The following is a 7,261-nucleotide window of genomic DNA, read 5'->3' as shown; positions in this document are numbered from 1 at the left end:
AAAGTTCTCCGAACGCAAGGACCGTAAAGATATCAGATCAAGTTATAAGGCCGTTTTGACAGCTAGGTGGAAGAAGAATCGACGAAGAAAACTGACAGTTAGTTTTCCGCTTTTGGCAAACGCTTCAAGTTCTTGAAGGAAAATCTCCATTTTAAATCACGGGCTGTGTTCTAATAAACTAAACTATTCATCCAAATTGATCTCCACCAAATATTGACCATGCAAAACGTAAAAAATCCATCAATACATCTACAAGCGGAAAACCATCTGTCAAAATCGTAGCCCAGGGGGGGGATCGCCAAAAGCGCTATAACTACACCTCATTATACATTCCACCTTGTCCGAACGTCATAATTTCTTCCGTCGCTTTGCACAGCGGGCTCATGCGAGCTCGCATACTGCTCGTATTGGTTTGGCGGGAGTTTAAAGACTGCCGAATATGCTTTGCGGGAAAGATTCTTTTCCACCACCTGATCTCTTTAATCCACCTTGACACAGACCTAGGCTCTGATAATGGTTAACCTGATTTATACATAGACCCTGGTCTCTACGATAACACCACCAAGGTGGATTAGAAATATCAGGTAGTCGATAAGGGCCTTCCCAAGCTCCTGACCACGCTGGTTTTCGCTGGTCTTTTCGGGGATAATTCGTTAACGAATTATCCCCGAAAAGACCAGCGAAATACAGATCATTTTCGGGGATAGTGAACACACGTGAAGGATGAACCCATGCAAAAAAGAGCTAAAAATAGAAATGAACATTCGGATTCACTCCCTTCCCTCATATTCCAATTCATGCTCATGCTTCATCCTTGATGCTACCAACCACATCGCTAATTCTACTTCGAATCACTTTGCCAGTTGCGCCACCATATTATTATTCATGATCGTGCTATTTGCTTGTTTTGTTGTATGAAGGGATACTGATACTAAATGAATTAAAAGAAATAAATAAAACAATAAAAATAATAGATTGACTATTAAACACGCATTTCTAACAATGAGTAAAGGGGTCTAAAGTTACTGGAGCTGCATGTTTTAAAAAGAAATCAAAACTTTAAATCATCAATGAAAACTATAAAAATGGAATTGAACTCATGTCGACCATGGTGCAAACATTACACCATTACCATTTGACCATTACTAGTTCATGAACATGAATCGTTATCTTTCAGTTTTGAACCCTTCAAATATAGCACAATGAACAAAGAGATGTGTAAAAGTTCATCGATGCGTGTGAGAGAGTAGAGCTGATGAATAGAAAGAGATGGCATGAGTTTATGTTCATTATCCCCGAAAAATTTCGCTTGGGTTTGTGGGGTCGCCATAGTTGAGGAACCTTACGGTTTTTTTTAAAAATCGTTACCATCAGATTCCGCACACAAAGCTTAGCAAATAGAACAGATTTCTTTGTTATTATGTGCACTTTTGTGTGTCTATTGATTTTATCGAAAAAATGAGATCGATTAACAAAAGATTTTTTGATTTGTTTATGCACGAAATTTAAAATGATGTGAGTTAGATTTCTAATCTCACGTAAATTGTCTATAAAGCTCGTAGATATTGAGAAATTTATGTGAAAATTGAAAAAAATAATGATTTCTTAGTTTGGATCATCAAAAATGTCGAAAACACAATGATTTGTAGAATAAATTTACGGAATAACACACTTTAATCTATGTTTTAATGTTAGATAAGAACTCGCAAAGTCCAAAATATATATTTTAAACGAAAATATGGGGTGGATAAATTATATGAACAAATTGAATAAATGTAAAAAAAAACTTTCAATTTTCTTACTGTAGGGATCAAGAGTGCGAGAGAGAAGTTTGGTGAAATCAGAGAGAGCGAAAAATATTGAAACATGCAAAAATGAGGATGAGAGAGGAGAGATTGGACGAAAGCAGACCCAAACGTCCAAAACGCGATGAATGGGTAAAACTATGGACCTGAGATGGGGCCCTATCTCAGTACCCAAACTGGTACCCAAAGGCAGACAATTTTGGACTTTTTTTTTGAGAGAGAGCTAAAAGCTGATTCCTCCCCTCTTCTCCACTTCTCTCTAGAATTCCATTTGCATGAGTTCTAAGAGAAGGGGAAAGGGGAGGAGATGTAGCAAGTGAATTATATTGATGAGAAGAGGGGAGACACATTCATTCACCAGCCTTGATATTGGCCGGTGGTGTTTGGGGTATCGGCGTTCCGTGTGGACCACGGATGCTAAATGGAAATACTCTGTATATTTCCGTACAGTATCTCATTGCGGCGGAACCTTACAAATGTTATTGCGCGATCGAATCAGGAATCGCGCATCGGATCGATGGAAGAAGGGAGTACGAACGAGGGGGGGAGAAGAGGAAGCACAGAGAAAAACGCTACACATTCACTCATACATTCTTACAGCAGCAGGCAATTCGCGAGAACATGAAATCGGGAGAGTATATTTTAACGCTCGCGAATGAGTGCAAGCAGGTGCGGTATAGAAGATAGAGCAAGACAGCCCAGTTTTTGTTCAAGCTAGGTCCAAAATGTTTCCTTGGGGAGATAGAGATGGAGAAGGCGCACGGAAAAGGAGACGGACGTCTACCGGTAGCTAGCGGTAGCTGGGATCAAGAGAGAGTGAACTCCGAGAATGAATCGAGAGAGAGAGAGAGAGAGAGAGAGAGACAGATCGTGAGATTAGGGAGAGAAAACAAGTCAGGCGACAGGGAGAAATAAAGGTACCTCGAGTCGGTCTTGTGGTTGATTGCAACGAGATCGGTTGAGCGTAAAAAAATGAATAAAGGTACGATCATTCGAACAAAGTAAATATTTGAAATGTGTGACGATCACGACACTTACGTCAAGTGACGAATTTTCAAAATGCACTAGAGTCCACTACCTGATATTTTTAAATCCACCTCGACCACCGCTCAATTCACAACAGCGCTTCCAAAGTGTTTATATTAAGAAGATGATTTATTAGCGCGTTTTCCGGGCGCCATCATTGAGTATTGTTATGTCAAATCGCACACAATTTACTATTTCCCCCTCCAGCCCTCCAAAGTGGGTAGAAAAGAGGTGTCGTCATGTAGAGCAATTGGGCATCGAGGCTTTAGAAAAAAGCACAAAACTAGAATCGACGGTAGTTGTCAAATATGACGAATGTTGCTGATATTTGGATAGAATAAATGAATTGTCTTCGTTTAATAAACATTTGTTTAGCATTAAAAATTTGTATTTTGCATCCACACTCCATAAATCGGCATTTTACATGTTATAATGCAGCTGCTGCCTGTAAACAAATATCGACGGCTGTTGTCAAACTGAATCTCAAAATGGCAACATGCCAAACGCTAAGAAGACACCTCCTCTATATTCCACCTTGGGTTCATTATACAGGTGGGCTTATCCCGAACAATTTAACAGCCGTGCTGTAGAAAAATGAAAACGAAATGACAGGAGGGGATTCGATCATTTGTTGATGTATGCGTGTGAATTCCAATGGCTGTTTTGGTTTATGTGTCGAAGTGTGGGTGAAAAACTACGTATCACAATCGAATCCCCTCCTGCCATTCGTTCGTCCAATATGGCCTTCCCGCCAAACCTATAAGCCCACCTAGTCCCTATACCCAAAGTGGTTAGAAAGGAGGTGTCGTCGTGTAGAACAATTGGGCATCGAGGCTTCGAGGCTCTATGTCTATTTGGACGGTAACTGAACGGTAACCGTCCAAATAGACTTACAGGGACAACGTCGCGCACGAAAAAAGTAGCTCAATTTTGCAAACAGAGCTACTCGTCTCGCGCGACAGTTTTGCTTCATCCGAAATAATCGAATTATCTAGTTTTATTACAAGCCAGATTAATGCCAAACACTAAAAATTAGATTTGAACACATTTTAACCTATTTTTGTGTTTTTTCATATATAAAACAAGTTGGTTGACTGAGTCAAATGAGCTACTTTGATCTACACAGAGTGAAATTTTGAGCTATTTTCGTCGCGCGCGACGTTGACGCTCTATGTCTATTGGACGGTAATACCAAAGTGGGTTTAGGCAAGGTGGAATATAGAGGAGGTGTCTTTTTAGCGTTTCGCATGTTGCCATTTTGAGATTCAGTTTGACAACAGCCGTCGATATTTGTTTACAGGCAGCAGCTGCATTATAACGTGTAAAATGCCGATTTATGGATTGTGGATGCAAAATACAAATTTTTAATGCTAAACAAATGTTTATTGAACGAAAACAATCCATTTATCATATCCAAATATCAGCAACATTCGTCGCATTTGACAACTGCCGTCGATCCTGGTTTTGTGTTTTTTTTTCTAAAGCCTCGATACCCAATTGTTCTGTATGACGACACCTCCTTTCTACCCATTTTGTAATGAACCCACTTTGAAATCGCACGTCCGACGTTTTCTGTCAAATCCCATATAAATCTTGTCCGATAAAATCGTATTGAATGAGGGCGGTGGCAACGCTTTTTCGCATGCGATTTTATCGGACGGCCTGTCAAATTTTTGTATGGTAACGTCGGACGACGAAATCGCACGTCCGACGTTATCTGTCAAATCCCATATGAATCGCGTCCGATAAAATCGCATCCGATGAGCGTTGCCACCGCCCTGAGCGCTGCCACGGGCCTCAAAGTGGGTTTATTATACAGGTGGGTTTATCCCAAGGTGTTTTGAAATGGCAAGGTGAAGTTGTTCAGAGCAAAATGACATTTCTCGTCATGACATAACTCGTGTTGTCGAATAAGTGTGTACTTAACCTAAACCTAAACCTTCAATTTGCCTGTATTATGGAATAGTTGGTGAATGTATAAGTTTTTTCGGGGGATATTGATAACTATTACAAGATTGGATCCATAGAAACCCGTTGTTTCGTTTATTACATGAACTTGAGCTTCATCGCAGTTTAATTCTTTAACGTACACCGAAGTGTGTCATGAACAGGTAAGCAAACCATTTGTCCATACATTTGTCCATACATCACTTAACACTTTAAGCGGCGCGATATCAAGCTTTGTATCAAACGCTCAGTGATTCTCTTGAGAACGAATAAGGTAGGAAAGAAAGAACGAGAACGACTTGTGTTACTCCGCTTATGGCAATGAAACAAATGTGTGAGTACAGTCGCACGAGAAATTGTTGTTCGCATCTCTCTTTTTTGTTGTGCGCTACGTGCTCACTCGAAAAACTGTGACGTCAGGCCAGCGGTCAAAGAATTAAGCTGTATAATGGGGACACCAGTATGATAAACCCAAAGCGAAGCAAAGATCGACCAGAAGAATTATACGCACTGTCGAAGCAATTATATCGCGATCCGCCCACTCGAATTGATAGCTGCTGGTAGACGTTTGGCGAGGAGGTGAAAACATTCCTCGAACGAACGAACCGTTAAAGCTGTTCAAATGCGAAATTGTCGAACCGATGGTCACCTTCGATACAGACAATGAGCCCTTCGTGCAAAGCATTAACAAGAACTACAAACTGACGCTTCCGGATCTAGGTAGAGTGAGACATCTCGTATTGATCGCGGGCAGTGACAATATCAAAAATTCTCTATCGATTTCATCTAGCCGCAAGAAATTACACCAGGACCCACCCTCTTGTTCACTGCTACGCCTTTGCTCATCAGAAGAGAAGCAACGAGAGGAGCGATATCCCGAAATGGTGATGAGCCACAGCCCACAGAGCAGTCGTCGGAACGTCGACAAAAATGTCTGCCTAAAAAACTCTACCTCCTTTTCGAGTCATGTTTTGCCGTATTCCACAATGGTAAGTGTTACGTGCATCGTCAATTCGTACGTATGTTACGTCCATGACGAACAGCACATTGAAACAACAGACAGAATCGTCAATTTTTATCGGCAGGACACGCAAGCATACGAAGGGAAATTGCAATCTGGCTCCGGTTAACAGAAAGTAGTGGTAGGCTTTATGTGATGCGTTCCAAGAGTACCACCAACTGGTATTGGTGGTTGGTACTTGAACTACTTTTTTCCCGAGTTACCCGAAAAATGCCTTCCAGGGACATTCGCGTAACTGGGAGTTTCGCGCAACTCGAATATCAAAAATATGATCATCTTCTTCTTCTTTGGCTCAACAACCGATGCCGGTCAAGGCCTGCCTGTATCCACTTGTGGGCTTGGCTTTCAGTGACTAATTGATTCCCCCCCCCCCCATAGCAGGATCCTACGTATGGCGGCGCGGTCTATTTGGGGATTTAAACCATGACGGGCATGTTGTTAAGTCGTACGAGTTGACGACTGTACTACGAGACCGGCTCAAAGGTCTGAAGGTCTAAAGTCATACATACTGAAAAACGCCCAAATATGATCATAAAAACACATATATCATCTTTCATTAGCCAAAATTCAGAAAAAGCACCAATAAAATATGACCGTAGGACTCCACAGCTTAACTTGGAGCGCAACATAACAACTGACAGCTGCTAATCGCTTCAGAAAACGCTTCTTTGCTGGTAGCATGTTTTGAATATCCTTAGTAGGTTGCTCATTGCTCGTAGAAAAGCTATCAACCTCCCGCTGCGCAAAGCGATCGAAAACTTCTCAAACTCAAACTGCAAACATATTTCACAGCCCATGGCTGTGAAATATTTCGCATTCAAAATTGTTGCAAATTTATAATTTATAATTGAAAGAGTAGTGGAATCCTTTAATGGCTCGAGCTACAGTCGTAGTAGCAACTACGACTTGGTGATGTTCCCTTAACTTTGCCACCAGCTCCTTCAATGATTGTGAGCAATCCTCGTCAATCCATTCTCGGATACTAGCAATCTCACGTTGTGAAAGCTTTTTCGTATTCGGTGTCGTTCGTTTTGTCGCCTCAATTACACCGGTTTCTCGGTACTTCTTTACGATGCCGTGTACCGTAGAATGCCTCAAGTGCAGCATTTCGGCAATTTCTTTCATATTCTTGCCTTGGTTGTAGGCTCGAACAATGCGTTCGCGGTCTTCGTTAAATGTTATTTTTTTAATGACCCCACGTTCCATTTTGTAATGCTGCATGTAAAAAGCACGAATATTAGTAGAAAACAAGGACTATACTTACAATCAGAGAATAATTACCTTTTATTAGAATTTTAGCACCCGACAAAAAAGGAAACAGCTTTCAAACGTAAACAAACAGTTTACTATGCTCTTCCTTTCAGAAATCCAATGGATCAATGGTCAATTCTAATTGACTTACATATTGGTAGGTTAACATACCCTATCAAATTTTATATAATTAAAACACTTAATGTCCCAG

This window comes from Anopheles arabiensis, chromosome 2 (assembly GCF_016920715.1).
Source record: "Anopheles arabiensis isolate DONGOLA chromosome 2, AaraD3, whole genome shotgun sequence".
NCBI classification, from domain to species: Eukaryota; Metazoa; Arthropoda; class Insecta; order Diptera; family Culicidae; genus Anopheles; species Anopheles arabiensis.
The sequence above is the reverse complement of the archived record's forward strand: the minus strand, read 5'-3'. Positions refer to the sequence as shown.